General features: G+C 36.9%; 2 long non-coding RNA genes across 2 annotated transcripts in view; one reads left to right on the forward strand and one right to left on the reverse strand.

Annotated features, from left to right (window-relative positions):
- Positions 1 to 6,713: 6,713 nt before the first annotated feature.
- On the reverse strand, positions 6,714 to 13,818 carry LOC309647172. The gene is made up of 2 exons (XR_014255852.1): positions 13,272 to 13,818; positions 6,714 to 8,083 (listed from the first exon to the last, which is right to left on the reverse strand). It is a non-coding gene; the product is annotated as an uncharacterized lncRNA (long non-coding RNA).
- LOC309647170 overlaps positions 13,811 to 26,298 on the forward strand; it is a 473,470-nt gene continuing 460,982 nt past the window's right edge. The window contains exon 1 of the long non-coding RNA XR_014255850.1: positions 13,811 to 16,725. This is a non-coding gene — a long non-coding RNA (uncharacterized lncRNA). The remainder of the gene's footprint in view (positions 16,726 to 26,298) is intronic.

The raw sequence follows: 26,298 nt of genomic DNA on the forward strand, positions 1-26,298 counted from the left end.
TACCTTGATCCTTCATCTGCTGTGTGTTTCTCTGTCTTCTCATTTTGCTTAATTTACTGTGTTTGGTGCCTCCTTTCACAGGCTGCAGATTCTTAGTTCCTGTTGTTTTTGGTGTCTACCCCCAGTGGCTAAGGTTGTTTTAGTGTGTTGTGTAGCCTTCCTGGTGGAAGGGACTGGTGCCTGTGTTCTGGTGGATGAGGCTGGATCTTGTCTTTCTGGTGGGCAGGACCACATCCGGTGGTATGTTTTGGGGTGTCTATGACCTTGTTATGATTTTAGGTAGCCTCTCTGCTAATGGGTGGGGTTGTGTTCTTGTTTTGCTAGTTGTGTGGTGTAGGGTGTCCAGCACTGTATCTTGCTGGTCATTGATTGGAGCTGGTTCTTAGCATTGAGATGGAGATCTTTGGGAGAGCTTTCACTGTTTGATATTACGTGGAGCCAGGAGGTCTCTGGTGGACCAATGTCCTGAACTCAGCTCTCCCACCTCACAGGTACAGGCCTGACACTGGCCAGAGCACCAAGACCCTGTCAGGCACACGGTTCAGAAAAAACAGAGAACAAGAAAGAAAGAAGGATACTAAAATAAAAAACCAAAAACTTATTAAAAATAAAAAAATATTTAAAAAGTTATTAAAAAAAAAAAACGAAAGAAAGAAGAGGACAACCGATCCAAAAAACAAATCCACTTATGATAACCAGTGCTAAGAACTATACAAACACAAACAAACAAAAAAACATTGACAGGCAGAACCCTAGGACAAGTGGTAAAAGCAGAACTATACAGAGAAAATCACACAAAGTCCTTCGCCTCAATTTTGGTATGATTCGTTGTCTGTTCAGGTATTCCACTGATGCAGGCTACATTAGGTTGATTGTGGAGATTTAATCTGCTGCTCCTGAGGCTGACTGGGAGAAATTTCCCTTTCTCTTCTTTGTTCGCACAGCTCCTGGGATTCAGCTTTGGGTTTGGCTCTACCTCTGCATGTAGGTTGCCTGAGCCATCTGTTCTTGGCTCAGACAGGATGGGGTTAAAATAGCAGCTGATTAGGGGGCTCTGGCTCACTCCGCTCGGGAGAGGGAGGGCATAGAATGCAGGGCGAGCCTGTGGCAGCAGAGGCTGACATGACATTGCAACTTCCTGAGGCATGCTGTGTGTTCTCCTTGGGAACTTGTCCCTGGATCTCGAGACCCTGACAGTGGCGGGCTGCACAGGCTCCCAGGAGGGCTGGTGTGGATAGTGACCTGTGCTTGCACACAGGCTTCTTGGTGGCTGCAGGAGCAGTCTTAGCATTTCATGCCCGTCTCTGGTGTCCGCGCTGATAGCTGCAGATCGCGCCCATCTGTGGAGCTTGTTTAGACAGTGCTCTGAATCCCCTCTCTTCATGCACCACGAAACAATGGTCTCTTGCCTTTTAAGCAGTTCCAGAATTTTTCCCGGACACCCTCCCAGCTAGCTGTGGTGCAGTAGCCCTCTTCAGGCTGTGTTCATGCAGCCAATCCCAGTCCTCTCCCTGGGATCTGAGCTCCGAAGTCAGAGACTCAGCTCTGATCCCCCACCCTCCCGGCGGGTGAGCAGACAAGCTTCTCAGGCTGGTGCATGCTGGTTAGCACTGATCTTTTGTGTGGTAATCTCTCCACTTTGCCCTCTGCACCCCTGTTGCTGCTCTCTTCTCCTTGGCTCCGAAGTTTCCCACCGCCACCCCCTGCCTCCTCCAGTGAAGGGGCTTCCTAGTGTGTGGAAACATTTCCTCCTTCACAGCTCCCTCCCCAAGGGACAGATCCCATCCCTATTCTTTTGTCTCTGTTTTTTTCTTTTTTCTTTTGCCCTACCCAGGTTTGTTGGGAGTTTCTTGCTTTTTGGGAAGTATGAGGTCTTCTGCCAGCGTTCAGTAGGTGTTCTGTAGGAGTTGTTCCACATGTAGATGTATTTCTGACGTGTATTTGGAGAGGAAGGTGATCTCCACGTCTTATTCCTCTGCCATCTTGAAGGTCTCTGCATTTATCTTTTATGATCCTTTATATCTTGTTCACTTTTTTTATTGCCTTGTAAATAAATTCAGAATTTGCCTAATGTATATTTTAAATATCTGTCAACATAATTCTTATATCTATTGTGAATATTAACCTTGCTTGTTACTTTGGCTCTCTTTGGCTACTAGTATTCTATATTCCACTTAATAAACTCTTTGCCCTCTGTTGAGAACAATAACAATGCAACCAACTAATTTCCTTTATAAGACTGATTCTGGATTTTATAGTCTGGTCTTTTGGAAACTAAAATTAGACCACAAATTGTTTTAATAAAGAACACAAAATTCTGCTAGGCAATAACAACTTCGTGTAATTTTCTGAGATTTAGGCATCACATTGCTGAGTTGACATAGAAGTTCAAATCTTTTCCTGGAAAATTGGATCCATTTATAACTTACAACACTTGGGAGTAATTTGGCTAAATCACTGAGTTGCAGTTGTCACATTTTTGTATGGAGAGCAACCACTCAGTCTACTAATTAAAACCCAAATTCCCAGGTTCCACTTTCTGATATTTTGATTTCAGTAGGTCTGAGGTAGGAACCAGGGCTCAGCCTTATGAATTATTACATAGGTGGTCCATAGGTTAAACCTTGAGAAATTCTGGAGTATAGAGTAAGTTCAAGTCAGGAAAATCTTTTAAGGGAAGAATATGATGCTTTGTTAGAGTGGCTAAACCACAGAGAATTCCCATTTCACCTAACACTCCTCTGTTTACATCGGTGCAGAGCTGCCAGATAGTGAATGGGTGTAAGTAATCCCATTTAAACCTGGAGATGAGGAAGTAAATAATCAACAATACTGTGGTTCCATTATAATTATTCCAATTGTGCTGTTGTTTATGTTTTGGAAACTCCACAAGCTCCTCTGATATCTTAAATAACATTCAGAAGACACACTTGTTTGTCCTTGAGTTTTTGTAAGCCTTTTTAAAAAATATGGGTATCAAGCTCTGCAAATCCAACTGATCAGAAATTACCTTGACAATCATGTTTCCTATTTTAATTATGTGAAACTTGAAAGAAACTTTGTTTCTTTTTATTATGTTTTTCCCTCAATATAACATCACATATTAGAATTTCCCTTCCAAAGACACTGAAGAAAACATAATCAAGTTGTTTGAATTTGAAGCAGTTTTCTGAATTATGAAAGATTTGTCCTTGTAATACACACACAAGTATAGACTCATTCATGGAAAAGTTTCTATTAAAGGAAATTGTGTAAAGAGAATATTATTGTCCTATAGATTTCAACTATAACTGGGTGAGAGGGAAGGTTTACCGTCTCTTGTGTTGATCTTCAACTGTTAGTGGCTCTACACACTAGTCATTAGATAGGTGGTGAAGTATTGCTGGAAGAACACCAGATGGTATTAGGAAGTGCAGACTTGAGATCTGGTTCCAATAACTCCCAACCATGACACCTTAGTAAATAAAGTTTACCACTTTCTGCTCCCTTACTTATAGATATTATCCCATCTTCACTCACTTTTTTAGTCATTCAATACATTTTATTTTCTACCTACAGTGTTCCACATTCAGTGTTTTATATTAGGGATGTACTGATAGTATTTTAGAAGGGTGATGATTGCAGTGAAGATGGAGATAAACAGATGGACTCACTGTGCTGTTCTAAAGTTTCAAATGAGATAATGCAAGCAAGCATTATTTAGAGATATAGAGTGCTACACAAATGTAAATTATTAGTATTTCATTTCTTATTCCCTAGCTCTGTGTGCCCCTATAATTCCAGTGTCCTGAACAGCCCTTTAAATATAGATCTCCACTGAACACTGTATATAATGTTTAAAGATTAGAAATAACCAAAATATGTATCAAGGGGGAACTGATTAAATAAATTATGGTACTTCTATACATAGGAATATATAATAATAAATAATGACAGTAAATAACCTTTTTGAGCACTTACTGGGTGCCAAAAATTGTTCTAAATTCTTTGTTTATACATTAAATTACTTAATCATTGTAACACCACTATGAAGAAACTGAAGAACATAGAAGCTAATTTGCCCAAGGTTTCAGAGATAATAAGTGATAGAATTGGGATTTGAACCTAGGTGGTTTGGGTCTTACTCTCCACACTTAACACTAGTCTTTTCAACAGTCAGAATAAACAAAGCAGCTCTACATGTAGTAGAAAGGAAAGCTTTCTAAAATATATTATGAAGTGCAGAATGCATACTATTTTCTGGAAGAAAGGAAGGAAAGAAAGGGAAATTCAAATAAAAAACAAACATGCATGTGTATAGAATATCTCTGGAAGGATATACAAGAAAATGGTAAATGTGGTTATTTTCTCAAAGGGCTTCTGGGTAGCTGGAGAACAAGGATTGAAGACTCAGTCTTAAAACCTCTCTGGTGTCTTTTGATTTTTCTGCTGTGTGCATACATTACCAATTTAAAAAGTAAATAGATTAAAAAACTATAAAGTTCTCATAATGAATCCTCCTAAAGCACATAACAACCTTGTAATGTACATCTTATCATCCAGTTGATACAGTCTGCAATCATAGGTTCATATTTGTGGTACCTAGAAGACTTCACTGCAATATAACGACATCAGATGATTTCTGTGACTTGTATCAGCATGCAGTTAGAAAACAACCAACGTTAAAAGGAACTAGTCTCAGCCAGCCTGCTCACTGACATATTTTCCCCCAGCAGCCCAACCCAGGCTACCCAGAAGTCCTCTCTCTCTGGTGCCTCTTAGCCCAGGCCAGCATATTAACGCTTAGGAAGCCTGAAAGAGCAGAGGAGAAGAGATTATCCAGTGATAGGCAAATAGAGGTTGTCTAATACATTTTTTTGAATGAATAAGCCAAAAAGAGGAAAAAGGGAATAAAGAAGAAAATGTAGTTCTCTAAAGTTATATGCCCCATGTCTATACAGTGTGAGGTTGATTTTTCACCTGCATCTAATAAAATGGCTTAAAAGAAGTTCCCAGAATGATTTGAGCAAGAGCCATTAGCTTAAAAGTCATCAGTGATACAAAGAATTCTGCTTAATTTACCTTTTCCCCCGGGAGTGGGTAGGTGGATGTGAGTATGGGAATACGATTTTAACTTTATCATCATAACTTGTACCATTTATCCAGTCCATAAAAATCTTTGAAAATAATAAAAGCAAAACATGATGTTCCACTTAGGATTATAATTTTAAATAGGGGCTTATAGCACCTGAAATTGAGACAGAAAAAATTTTAAGTTGTGGTTTCAAGATCAGTTTGGCTACCAGGCAAGACAGGTAGATATCCAGATTGGATTCATGCATTTAAAGGTGTTAGAGTGCAAATTAAGTCCCTGGTTCTGATGAGATGACAGTTTAAGAAATCAGAGACATTCTACTTTTAAACCAAGAATATATCATAAATTGTATTATTCTTAAATTTTCTGTGTCCTCCCTGTGCATTGTCATGGAACTTGAAGTAGACCTTCTATATGGGAAGAATATCCTTCCCCATTCCAAGTATTTCATGCTTGAGCATGTGACTAGTTTTGGTCAGTGGAATGGGAATGGGAGAAACATATGGGATGTCTCAGTAGAAGTTAAGAGCTATCACATAGCTCTGCCATCTCTCTCTTTTCCCTCTGTCCCTAGGATGGCATGGATCAGAAAAACACTGCTCCTTCAGCCTAGATTCTGGAATAAAGAAGACATTTGGAGCAGACTCTGAGACAATCCCTAGCTGTTTTGTAACATAAGCAAGAAGTTAATCTTTGTTTTAGTAAGTGCTAAGATTTAGGAGTTCTTTGTTACTGCAGAATAACCTAATGAAAACTAACTAATACAGAGTGAAGACTTGAATAGCTGTGCTTGCTATAGGAAAATTTTAAATGGGGAAAAAGAAGGCAGTAAAACATAAATATCTATACCAGCATCTTTACACCCTCAGGCTGGGTGGATGATGAGCCTTGCAGTGGGGTTGGCTCCTGGTGTGGCGTGCCCATGTCAGTGATAAATGGAGGGGTTACCTGGAGGGGTTATCTGAGCTCCAGGCTGGACTACTCTCTGCATTTGGCCTCTGGACTTGCATAGATGAACATTTGGAGCTCAGAGAATGTATTTAGCCATCTATGGGACTCAGTCATCAAAGCCACTATGAGAAAATATTTGAATCCATTAACCCTGTGTAGGGGCAGTAAATGTTTTAAAGGAGATTTTTGATGATCTTGGTGAGTTTAACAGGCACTTGGCCATCTTCTCAGTATCAGTTGGGGATTGCCCACTCTTGTGAAAGTGGTGAGATTTCAGATTGGAGGAAATAATAAGCCTTTGACATACATCAAAGAACACATGTAAAGGGCCAGATAGTGAATATTTTATGCTGTCACAACTACTCAACTCTACCATTATCCTGTGAAAGCAGAAATTCACAATAGGTAGTGAATAATTGTGGCTGTGTTCTAATGAAACTTTATTTACAAAGACAGGTGGCTGGCCAGATTTGGCGTATAGGCTATACTTTGCTGACCCTTGATCTAGTAGAAAAGAAAATGGAACTTTGTTCCACTAATATCACACTCAGAAATTTGGTGTCAGTTAAAGAGAGGCTCTTGTACACACCTCACCCATAGAAACTTGAAATGTTCTTGCTCAGTCAAGAAACCATCAAAACCATGAAGGGAATAATTCCCATGAAGGGAATAATTCCCATGAAGGGAATTACCCTGGGGAACTATTTTGAAAGTTTAATGACAAATTCTATGTCATCAAACACAATGAAAGGTACAGATGCCTTAACATGAGTGGCATCCGCAGACTTACCACAGTTTGAGGACCTAGAAGCACTAACCTATGAGAGTGCATGAAACATACAGTGGCAATCAGGCAAATACAGGTTATGAGAGAATTTAAAAATACAGAAATTGAGAAGCAAGTGTTAACAGGAATTCATTATTCCACCTTGTATCACTGTGAAATGTGCATACTCATTTTACATTTGGTTTGTCAGAAAGAACATTGGCTCTTAGCACATCTCAGGAGAGTAGTTATTAGTTGATTTAGGAAAGAAACACTAGAATAAGGATTTATTTGCTGTATCTTGGCCTTTTTTGTTACTTTTCTTGAGATAAGAAATATTTTATGTCCCAAGAAAGTTTTTTTTGTTTGTTTGCTAAATAAAAAATGAATTTAAGTATTTGATATAGTTTCTTCAAAGTCCAAAACATTTAAATATAAGTTTCCTTGGGAGTTTTGATCATCGTTTATTGCATTCATGGACAGAACATTCTCCTTGGCTTCTTCAGAAAGAATGGTATTCTCAGAGCCATACTATTACCTTTTAGAGACCTGAGGATAACCTGAGGAGTTTTTAGCTTTTGAAATTTGCAGCTTTATAGGCTTCAGAGATTCTATGAGTTCTATTACTTATCCCCAATGGGAGATGACCCCTCAATGGATCCTTTGCCCTGAGTCACAAAAGCCAATCAAATGAAACCAGGTTCAGTATAGCAGAACAGAAACTTTATTCATTGACTAAGGAATGGAGAAGGGAGAGCTTGTGCTCTAAACACATCTTCTCCCTGAAAGGAGGCGAGTAATGGAATTTTAAGGGTTAGGAAGTAGACATGTCATTCAGAGCTCTAGGAAAGGGGTGGAGATTTCCAGGGGTATCTGGGGGCAGATGGGGCATGTGCAGTCGTCTTCCATGCTTCTTTGCACAGTGCACGAATTGTCTAGCAGAGTAGAAGTCCCTCCCATCACCACCACTTTGGGTGGAGATCTTAGCATCGTAATGTAGCAAAGGTAACTTTTGGACACCTCCAGGTCTCATCTGTGCAGGTGTGTTCCTGTAGTCAAGTCAGAGCCAGTTCGGGGCAGTTGATTACTGCATATCTCTTAAAGCACAGCAGCAAAACATCTCTGTCAAATACCAGGTGCTTTTGAAACAAACACGGAGGTAAATCAAGGCCAGGATTCTTTAGCTTTCAGCTTTCAAGGGCTTGTATGTGTGACAGTTCTGGAGTATGGTTCCTTAATATGAACTTTGCCAAAATGCAGGTGATAGTGGTGTAGGTGGTGACCAGATCATGCTGTGAGAAACACAGGAACACAAAAAGAAACACTTTTTGATTGTATCCAGGGCACGAGTATGTCCTACTTCCTGTGTTGCTGCTGTAGCTCTGGGACAAAATCCTACCTGCCAAGGCTGAAGTTGAGGTTCTACAAATGCTACGACCACATACAACATGTTTATTTACTAGTTTATTTACTGGATTTTATCTCCTACTGATCAGAGGCCTTACATTTAATTTAGGAGATGTTTGGTAGGTGATTTTAATTATATGTATATAACAAGTAACACAAGATATATCTATGTCATTTTATTTTCTGAATATAAAATAAGATCTATATTTCCTAGATTATGTTGTAACCAAACCAAACATTTTTGTTGTTTCAGAGGAAATGCAGGAGGAAAAAAGTTATTTCCTATTGTCATATTTTTGTCTGAGGTGTTATTTTATGTAAAAAATAATTTTGACAGAGGCATAGAAATAAAACCCTGAATTCTGCAACGTTTCTTATGTTCTTAATTTCCAATGTTACATTTTGTTAGTGTAGCCTTTGAGTAGAGCAAAAATAAAGACTTTGTATAGTGGGATATAATACCATAAATTTGAATATATTAAGAAAAGATGTGACCTGGGGTCGTATATAATTTAAAGACAACTATATTCAAATTAACAATGGGTTCCATATAAATAACAGATATTTTTTGGTACAATATACTGATATTTAATTTATAGTTAATTCGTGATGCTTTGGATTATTTATATAAAAGTGATATCTCTTGTTCAGGAATGTAAAATCCAATTGTAACAGCGTTCCAAGGAGAAAATCAGTTACATGTGGAAGCATAGCGAAATGATCAGAAGACTTGGAATCAGATAGATACAGGTCTGCTTGTTGGTTTTGCCATTCACAGTCTATGTGACATTTCTCAGGTTAATTAACCTCTCTGACATTCATTCTCCTCTTGTATAAAGTAGGAAGAAAAATATCCACCTGTAAAGTTGTTATAAGAATTAAATAAGGCAATGTTTATAAAATATTGAGTTCAAGTGCACATTGAGAAAATGGCGATTCCAATTCCTTTATACAGTTTAACTAATAGCATTTATGAACTCTGAACAGAAATACGTTTATTTTCCTATAAGAATTTAAGTATTCTATATTCCTTTTTATATCACTTCCCTCTACACCATGCATTTATTTCTATTTCTTTTATAATACCAAAAATGTATGGATAGAGAGAAAAGTCGTATTCATTAAATACAATTTCATCTCTAATTCAAGTCTTAACAATGTAATGCTAATGAGCATTGCTTTTGCGTCACTGAATATTTAATACAAATTATTTTTTGTTTTTTACATTACCTTTAAAGGTTATTTTTAAATATTGCTTAACTTTATGAATCCTAGAAACAAAAAGCATAATTCATCTTGAATCCTGCAGCATAACCCAATCCGAGCTAACTATTGTTTTATTTTTTTAAATTTTGATTTAAATACTGTGTGTTCATTGTAGAAGGAATAGAAAATGTGGATTCAAAAGAGAAAAAAATACACACTGTCCATAAATCTATGAATCAGAGATAATCACTTATTACAATACATATATATATAATATAATATTGTAACCATTTTGTCACTGTAAACTAAATGATGACCATCTCTCTCAGTCAGATATACTTCTATAATATAATTATTTTGCTGCATCATATTTACTTGATTGCATATATTATAATTTAGGTAACAAATTCTCATTTTTGAGTATTTAATTACTTTTATTATGAAAATGCTGTCATTAGTATCTATCTTTTTTTTTTGGCTGTACCACGTGGCATGTGGGATCTTAATTCCCTGACCAAGGATGGAACCCGCACCACCCTGCTTTGGAAGTGCAGAGTCCTAACCATTGGACCACCAGGAAAGTCTCCATTAGTGTCTATCTTTATAAAACTATTTCCTTGTTTGAATGCCTATGTGTAGAACTATTGCCTAAATTCAGACAGATTTAAAATTCAACATAAATTTTCATATAGAGTCTCATAGCTAATTTCTCCACTAGAGGCTACTTTCTTTTTTTCTAAAATGTCATCTATGTAGATGTTAATTTACTGTAACTAGCATTGCAGACATGCAGTTCATAAACTCTTTTTTGAACTGTTAGTGTTTCATACCATCCACCCTCCAATTAATACTTTCAAGGTTCTTTTTTTTAAAACAATAGTAGTTTTCCCCAAATCAAGTTTTTTCCCTCCTTTGAATTTTTACCCTCTTTTATTTTCAGTAGTTATTCCAGTTATTTCAATATGTTTTTAATTTAATAAACTATTTTAAATTAATATTACAGTATTTCTCTGTAATGTAAGAACCTTCTAAATAATACTTTGATATATACTCTTCCTGTACTTTGTGTTATTATTGTCATATATTGTTATTGTTTGTACTTTAGTCTGTGTCTGAAATTTTACTGTCTGGATAGTCTGTGAATCTGTTATATTGTCTATTTTTTTTTTTTTTTTTTTTGGTTTCAAACATGTGCTTTTGTCTCTGTGTGCCTGATCTTTTAAATTCAATGCCATTTGTTGTTTTTGAAAAATTATAGAGATAATTTGATACCTAAGGTAGTTATTTTCATTCCAAACAAGATTTATATTCGTTTCTGGCAAATAGCAAAACCAGATCCCCTTAATCCCAACAAGGATTGAAATGATTCAAATTGAGCTTCAGTCCTTGTAAGGGCTGGGCTATTTTAGCTTACCCTAACTCTTTAGGTGCAGCCCTTTGGGGTCCCAGTCTTAAACCTGGGGATTTGCCAGGACCTCCCTCTCCTTGCCAGGCTCTACATTTCAGTTTTTATCTTCTCGAATTCACCAGGTTATTTTAAGTCCAGTTTAGCTTCTTAGTCTCTGGAGGAAAGTGGTCCAAATGCCAGGCTTATCTTTCTAGATTTTCTTCTTCTCTTTGTTTTTGGTCCAAAGATCCATCTCTGCCTTTGTAGCTCTTCAATGCTTTTAAATTTAAAAAAAGAATATTTTGTCCAACTTTTGTTTAGGGTTATACCTATAATTATTGTGATACTTTCTTATGCTTTCAGTAATACTAGTTCTGAAAAATTTTAAATTGTGAAATATAATACATTTAGAAAAGCAAATAAATAAAGGGACAACTTAACTAATTATTATAAAGTGAATATTCAATGAAACTAACACTGAGGTTATGACTTTTAATTTTAAGCAAAACGATTTGACTCTAGAAAGTTTACTGGTATTCACAACAATGATTGTTATAACTGAGTAGAATATAGCAATCTTAATTAGAATGATAAGCACATAGAAAATAAAGGTTACAAGTGATACTTACATAGAAATGATAAATTTACTTCAAGAAATGTATTAGTTCTAAAATAGAGTGTAAATTTCCCTTAGCTGGGGAAAAATAAGGGTATTCTGAAGCCAGTTAACTAATTAAGGTTTAAAGAAAACACACATCATGGATAATTCAAAGAAATAGGAAATTGATTACAGTTGACCCTTGAACAACATGAGTTTGAACTGCACAAGTCCACCTGCACATAGATTTCATTAATAAATACTAGAGGGGCTTCCCTGGTGGCGCAGTGGTTGAGAGTCTGCCTGCCAATGCAGGGGACACGGGTTCGAGCCCTGGTCTGGGAAGATCCCACATGCTGCGGAGCAACTAGGCCCGTGAGCCACAATTACTGAGCCTGCGCGTCTGGAGCCTGTGCTCCGCAGCAGGAGAGGCCGCGATGGTGAGAGGCCCGCGCACCTTGATGAAGAGTGGCCCCCACTTGCCGCAACTGGAGAAGGCCCTCGCACAGAAACGAAGACCCAACACAGCCATAAATAAATAAATAAATTTTAAATAAATAAATAAATAAATAAATAAATAAATAAATACTATAGTACTACATGATCCATGATTGGTTGAATCAGTGGGTGTGGAACCTGGATGTGGAAGGCTGACTGTAAAGTTATACTCAGATTTTGTACTGCACAAGAGTCAGTGTCCTTAACCCTTGCATTGCTCAAGAGTCAACTATATTACTGTTCATAACACTCTTTCTACCAGAATTAACATAAGGATATTTGAATATACAAAAATGGGACATTCTGATTTGAGAGAATAACTCAATATAATTTATTAATTTCACACCTTTTAAAAGTAACTATCTTACAATGGCCAGTGGCCAAAGCAGAGGATATAGTACATCTGTGTAAATTTTTTAAAGATGGCCTTGTCCTCTCTCAAACTGATCCTTTCAGGGTCAGGGTCAAGCATGGGATGACTGGAGAGAAAGTGAGATTTTATCTACTGAGGTGAGACACCCCGATGTCCTGACCTTTGTGGGAGAACAACACCCCTGACACCTGTGGAAGACATTCAACCTCAGGAATTTCAGGAAAAGGGTGAGAGTAATAAATGCTCTCTTTCACTTCAATATCCAACTCTACACCCATGCAAAACAATCATACCATGTGTCTGGGTCATCAAGCAACCTTTGCTGCTGGTGACATGGCTTCCCTTTGGGTTTGTCATCCCAACTAAGTGCTTGAAAGTGAAAAACTCATGTGACTCTGGCTGGTTCTGATAATGTGCACTGCTTGATGCCATCACTGGAAGTTCCCCATTGCTGCAGCTATGCCAGTAGGCATGAAAACTTTGTATGTTTTGTGAAATAACTTTTTATCTCATATTGAATATGTAGCTTTTAAGTGGGTGTAAGATTGCTATAAGAAAGACATACATATAGATTCTAATATGATTCAAAATAAAGTCATTATATGACAACTTAAATCAAAAGGAAGGTGACGGATCTAAAGCTGGAGAATTTAATGCCAGTAAAAAATGGTTTGATAATTATCGAAAGAGGTTTGGCTTAAAAAAATGTCAAGACAACAGGAGAAGCAACTTCTGCTGACCAAGAGGCAGTACACAACTTCCCAGAAGCCATTAAGAAAAACCTTGAGGGGAGATCAAGATGGCAGAATAAAAGGAACAAATACAACAAAAATACATCTACATGTGGAACAATTCTCACAGAAAACCTACTGAACGCTGGCAGAAGATCTCATACAAACAAAGCTACAAGAAAGATCCTACATAACAGGGTAGGAAAAAAGGAAAAAAAAGGAATTGGGATGGGACCTGCACCCCTGGGAGGGAGCTGTGGAAGAAGAAATATTCACTCACCTGCTGGTGCATGTTGGGGCTGGGTCCTGAAACTTGGACTTCAGCTGACAGACCCAGGGAAAGGAATGCATGGAGACAGTCCAAAGTGAATGGAGTGTGGTCTGGGCCTCAAAAATGGGTGCACACAGGGCAGACCCTGTGTCCTAACAGAAGCCCCATTGTTAACTTGTGTGTGAAGGGAGGGATGGGGCCCTGCCATAGCAGACTTATTCTTGGCTTACTCACAGCAGGCTTGGCTCCACCTCTACAAGCTCCAGGAGCACACAAGCCCCAATGGGTTGCCCACACACAGAGGTGGAGCTGAAATCTGAGATGATCCCTGGTGGTTGTGCAACTTCAGTGGATTTATGCCACCAGTGGTTTTGTAAGGTCAATGCATGCAGGACATCCAAGTGGATTACTGGGGCTTCCATGGCTGGGGCAGGTCAAGGGTTAGTGGTGGCAGGCTTTGAGGACATGTGCATGTGGAGGCAGGGCCAGGGTCTGGGCTGATTCTGTAGCTCCCATGTCAGGTCCAGGTGCATGACTATGGCGGGTCCCAGGGCCAGACTTTGGTGGATTTATGCCAGTGGCTTTGTGAGCTCAGTGCCTGATGAACATCTGAACAGATTGCCTGTATTCTCATGGCTGAGGTGGGGCCAGGGAAGTGCCAACAACAGGGTACTTTGTAAGCCTGTGCAACAGGTGATGGATGATGCTACAGAGCTGACTTCCCAGTGGACAGTGCTTGTGGAGGAATAATCAGTGACTTCTATACTAGTGGGAGTTCTCCAGTCCTGCCTACCTCTCACCACAACTTAGACCAGATCTGGGGACTTCCATTCCAAAAACTGGGGAGCAGGCCCTGCCACTGACAGGGCTGTGACAACCACAGAGCAAAAAGGAGACCCACTCAACATCCACTGCAGGCTCTGATCACCACAACACCAATCACACCCACTATTAAGGGAATAATTGTCATCACACACTGAGGAAAGACATGGAAGTTATCCATACAAAAAGCAGCCCTTGCACCACAAATATTAGACTCACACAGGCTACCCAGGGAGGCTCCCACATAAAAAAAGCCCTTCAAGACCACACTAGATAACAGTTTCTCCTAAATGGAGTCAGACAAATGTAAGTACAATGAAGAAGCAGAGGAACCACTCCTAATTAAAAGAACAAGATAATTCCCTTGAAAGAACAAACAATGAAACAACCCTGTCCAGTCTACTAGACCCTGACTGAGTTCAAAAAGGAGGTAATAAAAATATTGAAGGAATTAAAAAACTATCAATAGAAATGCAGATCACTGTAACAAGGAACTAGAAACTATGAAGAGGAGCCAATTAAAATTAGAAAACTCATTTGCTGAGGCATAAACTGAGCTAAAGGCAATAAATAGCAAACTAAATAATGCAGAAGAATGAATAAGTGATCTGGACGATAGAATAATGAAAATCACGCAGTCAGAAGGGCAGACAGAAAGACAAATTAAAAAAAAGTGAAAACAATGGACGAGATCTATGGAATAATATAAAGTGAGCCAATCTACACATAATAGGGATCCCCAAGGGAGAAGAAAGAGAATAGGGGGTCAAAAATGTATCCGAAGATTATGGCTGAAAAATTCCCAAACCTAAAGAAGAAAACAGATATTCAGTTACAGGAAGCATAGAGGGTCCCAGGCAAGATGAACCCAAATAGAACTACCCCAAGACATATTATAATTAAATTGGCAAAAGTTAAAGATAAAGAGAGGATTCTAAAGGCAGCAAGAGAAAAACAAAGGGTTAGTAACAAGGTAACCCCCATAAGGCTATCAGTTGATTTCACTACAGAAATGTTACAGATCAGAAGGGAGTAGCAAGATATATTCAGTCATGAAAGGGAAAATCCTGCAATCTAGGATACTGTACCCAACAAGATAATCATTTAGAATAGAAGGAGAGATAAAGAATTTCTCAGAGAAGCAAAAACTAAAAAAAATACCGCAGTACTAAAAATATCTTAAAATAAATATTGAAAGGTCTTTTCTAAATAGAAAAGAAGCAAGAATCCATAGGGAAAAGAAAAATCACAATAGGAAAGTAAATCACTTAAATAAGTCAGTACATAGCTAAAAAGAATCAAAAAAATTTTGTGAAAGCAATAATAACTAAAATGAACAGCAAAATAATAACTTGAAGATGTAAAAGAGGACATCAAAATAATAAAATGTGGGGGAGGAGAATAAGAAAATGTAGATTTTTAAAAAAGAATGTGTTTGAGCTTATATGACAACCAGTCTAAAACAAGTAGATACAGTAATGGGATAACATACTTGAAAACCAGGGTAACTACAAATCAAAAACATACAATAGATTCACAAAAAATAAAAAGAAGAGAACTCAAGCATAACACAACTGAAAACCATCACACTACAAAAGGAAAAACAAAAAAAAAGAGAAAGGAACAAAGAAGAAATACAAAATCAACTGGAAAACAAGGTTTAAAATGGCAGTAAATACATATCTATCAATAATTACCTTAAATGTCAAATGAACTAAATGATCCAGTTAAAAACAGAGTGGCAGATTGGATAATAAAACAAGAGCCTACAAGACAGCTTATGCGCTGCCTACAAGAGACCCATTCTAGGGGGAAGGACACACATAGATTGAAAGTAAGGAGATGGAAAAAGATATTTCATACAAACGGAAATGACAAGAGAGTGGGGGTCATAATATTCATATCATACAAAAGAGACTTTAAAAGAAAGGCCATAAAGAAAGATAAAGAAGGACACTATACAGTGATAAAAGGGTCAATAAAAGAAGAGGATATTATACTTGTTAACATATATGCACCCAGTTAGGAGCACCTAAATACATAAAACAAATACTAACAGACATAAAAGAAGAAATTGACAGGAACACAATAATAGTAGGAGACTTCAACATGCCACTCACATCAATGAACAGATATTCCAGACAGAAAATCAGTAAGGCAACAGAGATCCTAAATGATACAATTGAACAGTTAGACTTGATATTTTCAGGACATTACATCCAAGAAAACAGAATACACATTCTTTTCAAGCACACATGGAACATTCTCTAGGATAGACCACATACTATGACACAAAACAAGCCTCAACAAATCTAAGAGGATAGAAATTATTTCAAGCATCTTTTCTGACCACAATGGCATGAAGCCAGAAATCAACACAAAAAGAGAAACAAGAAAAAATAATTACATGGAGACTAAACAACATGCTACTAAAAGACCAATGGGTCAATGATGAAATCAAAGGGTAAATTAAAAAGTACCTTGAGACAACACAATCATACAAAATCTATGGGATGCAACAAGAGCAGTTCTGAGTGAAATTCATACCAATGCAAGCCTTCCTCAAAAAAACAAGAAAAATCTCAAATAAACAACCACGTACCACCTAAGTGAATTAGAAAAAGAACAAACAAAACCTAAAGTCAGGAGAAGGAAGGAAATAATAAAGGTCAGAGAGGAAATAAATAAAATCGAGATGAAAGAAACAATAAAAAAGTAAATAAAAGCAAGAGGTAGTATTTTGAAAGGATAAACAAAATCGAGAAACCTCTGGCCAGGCTCATCAAGAAGAAGAGAGGACCCAAATAAACAAAATAAGAAATGAAAGAGGAAAAATAGTAACTGATACCACAGAAATAAAAAAAAAATAATAAGAGAAGACTATGAACAATTACACACCAACAAACTGGACAACCTAGAAGAAATGGACAAGTTTCTAGAAACATACAGCCCACCAAAACTGAATCAAGAAGAAATGGATAATTTGAACAGAGCAATAAGTAGAAGTGAAATAGAATCTACAATAAAAAAGAAACTTCCAGCAAACAAAAGTCTAGGATTGGATAGCATCACTGGGGGAATTCCACCAAACATACAAAGAAGAAGTTATACCAATCTTTCTTAAACTCTTCCAAAAGATTGAAGAGGAGAGAACACCCCCAAAGTCATTCTATGAAGCTACCATCACCCTTATACCAAAAACAGACAAAGACAGTACTAAAAAAGAAGAAGAAGGAGGAGGAGGAGGAGGAGGCGGAGGAGGAGAAGAAGAAGAAGAATTATTATTATTATTACTACTACTACTACTACTACTACTACTACTACTACTACTACTACTACTATTATTATTATTATTATTATTATTATTATTACAGACCAATATCTTTGATGAATATAGATGCAAAAAACATCCACAAAATGTTAGCAAACAGAATCCAACAACCCATAAAAAAGATCATACACTGTGATCAAGTAGGATTCGTTCCAGGGTCACAAGGATGTTTCAACTTATGTGAGTCAATCAATGTGATACACCACATCAGCAAAAGAGAAGACAAACACCACATGATTATCTCAATAGATGTAGACAAAGCATTTGATAAAGTTGAACATTTGTTCATGATAAAAACTCTTAACAAAGTGGGTATAGAGGGAACATATCTCAACATAATAAGCTATTTGTGACAAACCCACAGCCAGCCTAATACTCAATGGTGAAAAGCTGAAAGAGTTCCCACTAAAATCTGGAACAAGACAGTGATGTCCACTCTCACCACTTCTATTTGATATAGTATTGGAAGTCCTAGTCACTGCAATCAGACAAGAAAAAGAAATAAAAAGTATCCAAATTGGAAGGGAAGATGTAAAATTGTCACTATATGCAGAAGACATGATACTATATGTAGAAAACCCTAAGAACCCCACACAAAAACTACTAGGTCTAATAAATGAATTCAGCAAAGTAGCAGAATACAAAATTAATATACAGAATTCTGTTGCATTCCTTTACATTAACAATGAATATCAGAAAGAGAAAGTACAAAAATCCCTTTTAAAATTACATCAAAAAAAAAAAAACCCTAGGAATAAACCTAACCAGGAAAGTGAAAGACTTATAGGCTGAGAACTATAAAATATTGATAAAGAAAATTCAAGATGATTCAAAGAAATGGAAAGATATCCCATGATCCCGTATTGGAAGAACTAGTATTGTTAAGATGGCCACAATATCCAAAGCAATCTACAGATTTAATACCAACCCTATCAAATTACCCATAAGATTTTTCACAGAACTAGAGCAGATAATCCTCAAATTTATATGGAACCACAAAAGAACCAGAATTGCAAAGCAATCCTGAGGAAAAAAACAAAGCTGGAGGCAAAACCTTCCTAGACTTCAGACAATACTACAAAGTTACACTAATTATAACAGTATGGCATTGGCACAAAAACAGACAGAAAAATCAAGGAAATAGAATAGACAGCCCAGAAATAAACCCACACACTCACAATTAATCTTTGACACAGGAGGAAAGAATATACAATGGAGAAGACAGTCTCTTCAGCAAGTGGTGTTGGGAAAGCTAGACAGCCACATGTAAATCAATGAAGTTAGAATACTCCCTCACACCATATAAGAAAATAAACTAAATGGCTTAAAGACTTAAATATAAGACATGACACCATAAAACTGCTAGAAGAGAACATGGACAAAACATTCTCTGACATATATTATAGAAATGATCTAGCTCAGTCTCCCAGGGCAATAGAAATAAAAGCAAAAATAAACAAATGGGACCTAATCAGACTTAAAAGCTTTTTCACAGCAGAAGAAACCATAAACAAAACAAAGAGACAACCTTCAGACTGGGAGAAAGTATTTGCAAAGGATGCAACCAACAAGTGCTTAATATCCAAAATATACAAACAGCTCATACAGCTCAATAAAAAAGAAATACAACCCAATCAAAAAAATGGGCAGAAGACCTAAATAGACGTTTCTCCAAAGAAAACATACAGATGGCTAACATGCACATGAAAAGATAAACATCACTAGTTATTAGAAAAATGCAAATCAAAACTACAATGAGGTATCATCTCATGCCAGTCAGAATGGCCATCATCAAAAAGTCTACAAATAATAAATGCTGGAGAGGGTGTGGAGAAAAAGGAACCCTCCTACACTGTTGGTGGGAATGAAAATTGGTGCTGTCACTATGGAAAACAGTGTGAAGGTTTCTTTAAAAATTAAACATAAAGTTACCATATGAGCCAGCAATCCCACTCTGGGGACTATATCTGGAAAAGATGAAAACTCTAATTTGAAAAGATAGATGCACCCCAATGTTCATAGCAGCACTGTTTACAATAGCCAAGACATGGAAGCAACCTAAATGTCCATTGACAGATGAATGGATAAAGAAGATGAACACCAGAATGTAAGGCAGGAAGGGATAGGTTATCTCTACTGTTTCGTGCAAATGCAGTTGGGTTTATGATTAGGACTGTCCTTCTCTGTATAGCTGTTAACCCCTGAGACTTGAAGGGAAAAGTTAAACACCAGCTGCCAGTCTTTTGGTTGTACAGCAAAAAGGCCTCAGCAATGAGAATCCTTTTTCTGGATTGGTCTTATTGATGCTTTGTCCCTGAAGTCAGGAAGTATGTTGTCAGTAAGTCACTGCCTTTTAAAGTTCTTTTGATATTGGACAATATCATTGGCCACCCAGAACCCCATTCCTACACTGTTGGTAGGAATCTAAATCGGTACAACAATTATGGAGAACAGTTTGGAGGTTCCTTAAAAACTTAAAATAGAGCTGCTATATGAACCTGCAATCCCTCTCCTGGGCATATATCTGGAGAAAACCATAATTTGAAAATATACATGCACCCCAATATTCATAGCAGCACTATTTACAATAGCCAGGACATAGAAGCAACCTAAATGTCCATCGACAGAGGAATGGATAAAGAAGATGTGGCACATATATACAATGGAATATTACTCAGCCATTAGCAAGAATGAGATAATACCATTTGCAGCAACATGGATGGACTTAGAGATTGTCATATTGAGTGAAGTAAGACAGACAGACAGAGAGACAGACAAATATCACGTGACACTGCTTATATGTGGAATCAAAAAGATGGTACATATGAACTTATTTACAAAGCAGAAATAGAGTCACAGATGTAGAAAACCAACTTATGGTTACCTGGGGGGAAAGTGGGAGGAGGGATAAATTGGGAGATTGAGATTGACATATACACACTATTATATATAAAATCAATAACCAATAAGGACCTGCTGTATAGCACAGGGAACACTTCACAAAACTCTGTAATGACCTATATGGGAAAATAATCTAAAAGAGAGTGGATATATATATATATGTATATATATCTGATTTACATTGCTGTACAGCAGAAACAACACAATATTTTAAATCAACTATACCCCAATGAACTTTTTTAAAACATCTTAATTGGAGTATAACTGCATTACAATGTTGTGTTAGTTTCTGCTGTACCACAAAGTGAATCAGTTATATATATACATATATACACATATCTCCTCCCTCTTGTGTCACCCTCCCACCCTCCCTATCTCACCCTTCTAGGTTGTCACAAAGCATCGAGCTGAGCCCCCTGTGCTATGCAGCAGCTTCCCACTAGCCATCCATTTTACATTTGGTAGTGTATATATGTCAATGTTACTCTCTCACTTCGTCCCAGCTTCCCCTTCCTCGTTGTGTCTTCAAGTCCATTCTCTACATCTGCGTTTTTATTCCTGCCTTGCCACTAAGTTCATCAATACCATTTTATTTTATTTTTTTTTAGATTCCACACATGTGCGTTAGCATATGGTATTTGATTTTCTCTTTCTGACCTACTTCACTCTGTATGACAGACTCTAGGTCCATCCACCTCATTAAAAATAACTCAATTTCATTCCATTTTATGGCTGAGTAATATTCCATTGTATATATGTGCCACATCTGCTGTATTCATTCATCTATCAATGGACATTTAGGTTGCTTCCTTGCCTTGCTATTGTAAATAGAGTTGCAATGAACATTTTGGTACATGACTCTTTTTGAATTATGGTTTTCTCAGGGTACATGCCCAGTAATGGGATTGCTGGGTCATATGGTAGTTCTATTATTAGATTTTTAAGGAACCTTCATACTGTTCTCCATAGTGGCTGTATCAATTTACATTCCCACCAACAGTGCAAGAGGGTTCCCTTTTCTCCACACCCTCTCCAGCATTTATTGTTTCTAGGTTTTGTGATGATGGCCATTCTGACTGGTGTGAGGTGATACATCATTGTGGTTTTAATTTTCATTTCTTTAATGATTAGTGATGTTGAGCATCTTTTCATGTATTTGTTGGCAATCTGTATGTCTACTTTGGAGAAATGTCTATTTAGGTCTTCTACCCATTTTTGGATTGGGTTGTTTGCTTTTTAGATATTGAGCTGCATGAGCTGCTTGTATATTTTGGAGATTAATCCTTTGTCAGTTTCTTCATTTGTAAATGTTTTCTCCCATTCTGAGGGTTGTCTTTTTGTCTTGTTTATGTTTTCCTTTGCTGTGCAAAAGCTTTTAAGTTTCATTAGGTCCCTTCTTTTTATTTTTGTTTTTATTTCCATTTCTCTAGGAGGTGGGTCAAAAAGAATCTTTCTGTGATTTATGTCATAAAATGTTCTGCCTATGTTTTCCTCTAAGAGTTTCATAGTGTCTGGCCTTACATTTAGGTCTTTAATCCATTTTGAGTTTATTTTGTGTATGGTGTTAGGAAGTGTTCTAATTTCATTCTTTTACATGTAGGTGTCCAGTTTTCCCAGCACAAGTTATTGAAGAGGCTGTCTTTTCTCCATTGTATATGCTTGCCTCCTTTATCAAAGATAAGGTGACCATATGTGCATGGGTTCATCTCTGGGCTTTCTATCCTGTTCCTTTTATCTATATTTCTGTTTTTGTACCAGTACCATACGGTCTTGATTACTGTAGCTTTGTAGTGTAGCCTGAAGTCAGGGAGACTGATTCTTCCAGCTCTGTTTTTCTTTCTCAAGATTGCTTTTGCTATTCGGGGTCTTTTGTGTTTCCAAACAAATTGTAAAATTTTTTTTGTTCTAGTACTGTGAGAAATGCCATTGGTCATTTGATAGGGATTGCATTAAATCTGTAGATTGTTTTGAGTAATATAGTCATTTTAACAATGTTGAGTCTTCCAATCCAAGAACATGTTATATCTTTCCATCTGTTTGTATTGTCTTTGATTTCTTTCATCAGTGTCTTATAGTTTTCTGCATACAGGTCTTTGGCTCCTTTTGGTAGGTTTATTCCTAGGTATTTTATTCTTTTTTTTGCAATGGTAAATGAGCATGTTTCCTTAATTTCTCTTTCAGATTTTTTGTTGTTAGTGTATAGGAATGCAAGACTTCTGTGCATTAATTTTGTAACCTGCTACTTTACCAAATTCATTTATCACCTCTAGTAATTTTCTGGAGGCATCTTTAGGATTTACTATGTATAGTATCATGTTATCTGTAAACAGTGACCATTTTACTTCTTCTTTTCCAATTTGAATTCCTTTTATTTCTTTTTCTTTTCTGATTGCTGTGGCTAAAACTTCCAAAACTATGTTGAATAATAGTGGTGAGAGTGGGCACCCTTGTCTTGTTCCTGATCTTGGAGGAAATGCTTTCAGTTTTTCACCATTGAGAATGATGTTGGTTGTGGGTTTACCATATATGGCTTTTATTATGTTGAGATATCCAATAAAAATTTTTAAAAAACCCAGACATTCTTCCATAAATAAATGGGGTTTCACTTAGCAAATTAATGCCTTTAATAAAAATTCTCACCTAGACACACACAAAAAAATAAAAATAAATAAATAAATTTAAAATTAAAGTTCTTGTGATATTGGGCAATTTCACTGGCCACCAGAAACCCTATGCGTTCAACACCCAAGGTTGAACTTGTCACCCCGAACACAGTGTCTCTAATTCAGCCTCTAGATTAGGGGGTCATAAAGACCTTTAAGCTTTATTACACATGGTACTCTATGGAAAAGATTGTGAATGCTATGAAGAGAAACCTAAGAGAACATCATAAAGGTCTGGAAGGATTATATTATTGAAGATGCCATTGTTGTTATAGAAAAATCCAAGAAAGCCATCAAACCCCAAGAAAAATTCCTGGAGAAAACTGTCCAGATGTTATGCATGACTTCACGGAATTTACAACAGAAGCAATCAAGGAAATAATGAAATAGATTTAGATATGGCAAAAAAGGTGGGGGTTGAAGGGTTTCAAGATGTGGATGTTAGAGGAATTCAAGAGCTATAGACACCACATCAGAGGAATTAACAGAAAATTACTTGATGGAGGTGAATGCTTCTGAACTAGTGCCAGATGATGAGGACAGAGAGGTAGTGACATAAAACAAACTGACATTTGCATTCTGCCAGAATTCAAAGCAGCTTTTGACTTCTTTTATGACATGAACCTTTCTATGATATGGGAACTGAAACTGAAGCAAACAATTAAAGAAGGAGTGTACCATATAGAAACATTTTTAGAGAAATGAAAAAGCAAAAAAGTCAGACAGAAATTTTGATGTATTTCCACAACGTTACACAGAGTGTGCCTGTCTCTCCTGGCTCCTCTTCCATGTCCTCCACCTCTGCCACCCTCTTTTTCTTCCTCTTCCTTAGCCTGCTCAATGTGAAGATGGTGAGAATGAAGACCTTTAAAATGATACACTTCCACGAAATGGATAGTAAATAATCATCATGCCATACAATTAATAAACTTATTTGTTGTGTATTCATGTGAAAATCTAATAACTGTTAAGCAGGATCTGTATGAGACCATTTTGTCATCATCATCATCATCATCACCTTAGTATTCATTGTGTGCAAGGCTTTTATTGAGTGAATAGCTTATTCTTACATAGGCATAAGGTGAATAATATTTAATATATATTTAGAAAGTGCTAGTTTTCTTGCTGTTTTATAATTTGTTTTCAAGGAATTACAATATTGTACATTATACTTCTCTCTCTCATATTTGGATAAACTGCGTATCAGCATATCTTCACAGGTAAGTGGGTTTATCTTAATGTAACATTTCTAATACTGTATTATGAATATGACTGTAATACTGTATACCATAAAAATTTTATAATGATTCATTCATTAGTGTATATGCTAGGTTACCATGAAGCAGTTTTATTGATTATTAGGCTACCCTAAAATAATCATATTGCTGCTTCTTTATCAATGTGTGAATCATTATACCTGTGAATAAATATGATTTTTTCACATTATCTTTTCATTGTTGATGTCTAGTAATACATATAGTATTACATAGTTAGTAATACATATAACATCTACAGTGTTTTGTATCATATAAGACAATATTGATGTAGGTACTAACAGAGAATTCCTCTAGTAAACAGATGACATAAATTTATGGTATCAATAAGTACAATGCAGTACTGTAAATGCATTTTCTCTTCCTTATGATTTTCTTAGTAACGTTTCCTTTTCCCTTGCTTACTTTATTGTAAGAATACAGTATGCAATACATATTACATATAAAATAGGTTAATTGACAGTTTATGTTATCAGTAAGGCTTCCAGACAATAGTAGGCTGTTAATAGTAACGTTTTGAGGGAGTCAAAAGTTATATGCAGATTTTTGACTGCATGTGGACGTTGGTGCCCCTAATGTTCAGGGGTCATTGCTCAAGGGTCAACTGTAACTAGCAGAAAACTTCAACACAAAGCAGTAAGTGGGGTTTACAGTGTAAACTACAGTATGTTGTGTGAATGCAGAGGAAAGATGCCACCTCTTCCTGCCAAGTTTTCTGATATTGTCTTATATGTTAAATTAATTATGAATATAAGCAAGAAAGATGGTACAGAAATATATAATCAATAGTGACTGAAACCAGAGAATAATTCATACCTCATATGGAGGACCAAGATGAGATAAGTGCTTTCCTTTGCCAGTTCTCCACAAACAGCTGCTATACTAAGAGGCAGTATGATTTCACTGGAATATTTTAAAATAGAAATGAGGATAGCCAGAGTGGGAAGGGTATATTTAGGTTCTGAAGGGCAATGATTTTCCAGATGGCAGCTTAGAAGATAGTCTTTCCTATCCAAAATCATAGAGCAACTATATTATCCCTCTCTTCTGACATGTAGAGAAGGAAATCACTTCTTGTTTAGGTAAAAAGTGATGTTACCTGCTAACATCTGCTAAAACCATCTGCTAATAACATGCTGTTATTCAGAATCTGTGTACACAGTGAGAATGAGCAAGAAATATAAAGCAGTAATTGTTATAAGTAATTCACAGTTAAGGGTAGAAAAACTTTGTCCTACAACAATTAGTCACTGTGTAATGAACCCATAGTTTAGGGGTCCCAGAGAGAAACACATGAAACTTAAAAAAAAGGTACAAAAACCTCTGTACAGAGAGGACAATGCAAAAGAAAATCATGAGGATAAACTAAAGTCATTCAATCATTGGGATACATTACTTGGCTATCTTGCTAGTTAGCTAAAACATCTAAAATAGTTAACTAAATCTATTTAGCCATACAGTCTGCCATTTGATTCTTTTTTTTTTTTTTTTTTTTTTTTAAATTCCACGGCCACTAAAGACTTTGGAAAGTCCCCCCTTTTTTTTTTAAATGATTTTTTTTTAAATTTATTTATTTCTATTTATGGCTGTGTTGGGTCTTCGTTTCTCTGCGAGGGCTTTCTCTAGTTGTGGCAAGCGGGGGCCACTCTTCATCGCGGTGCGCGGGCCTCTCACTATTGCGGCCTCTCTTGTTGTGGAGCACAGGCTCCAGACGCGCAGGCTCAGTAATTGTGGCTCACGGGCCTAGTTGCTCCGCAGCATGTGGGATCTTCCCAGACCAGGGCTCGAACCCGTGTCCCCTGCATTGGCAGGCAGATTCTCAACCACTGCGCCACCAGGGAAGCCCTGCCATTTGATTCTTGACACTTTTCTCCTCTGATATCTCAGTAAAGAATGTATTTAGGTACTGTGAAAATAAAGTTACCTGAATCCAGGTGGTATAGAGCCTTGCTCCTCAAAGAGTGGTTCACAGAGTAACAGTATCATCATTTTCTGAGAATTTTCCGCTCTCTTTCCATATTGACTGAATTAGGATCTGCATTTCA

This window comes from Balaenoptera physalus, assembly GCF_965194825.1.
Source record: "Balaenoptera physalus genome assembly, chromosome: 17".
In the NCBI taxonomy this organism is placed as follows: domain Eukaryota; kingdom Metazoa; phylum Chordata; class Mammalia; order Artiodactyla; family Balaenopteridae; genus Balaenoptera; species Balaenoptera physalus.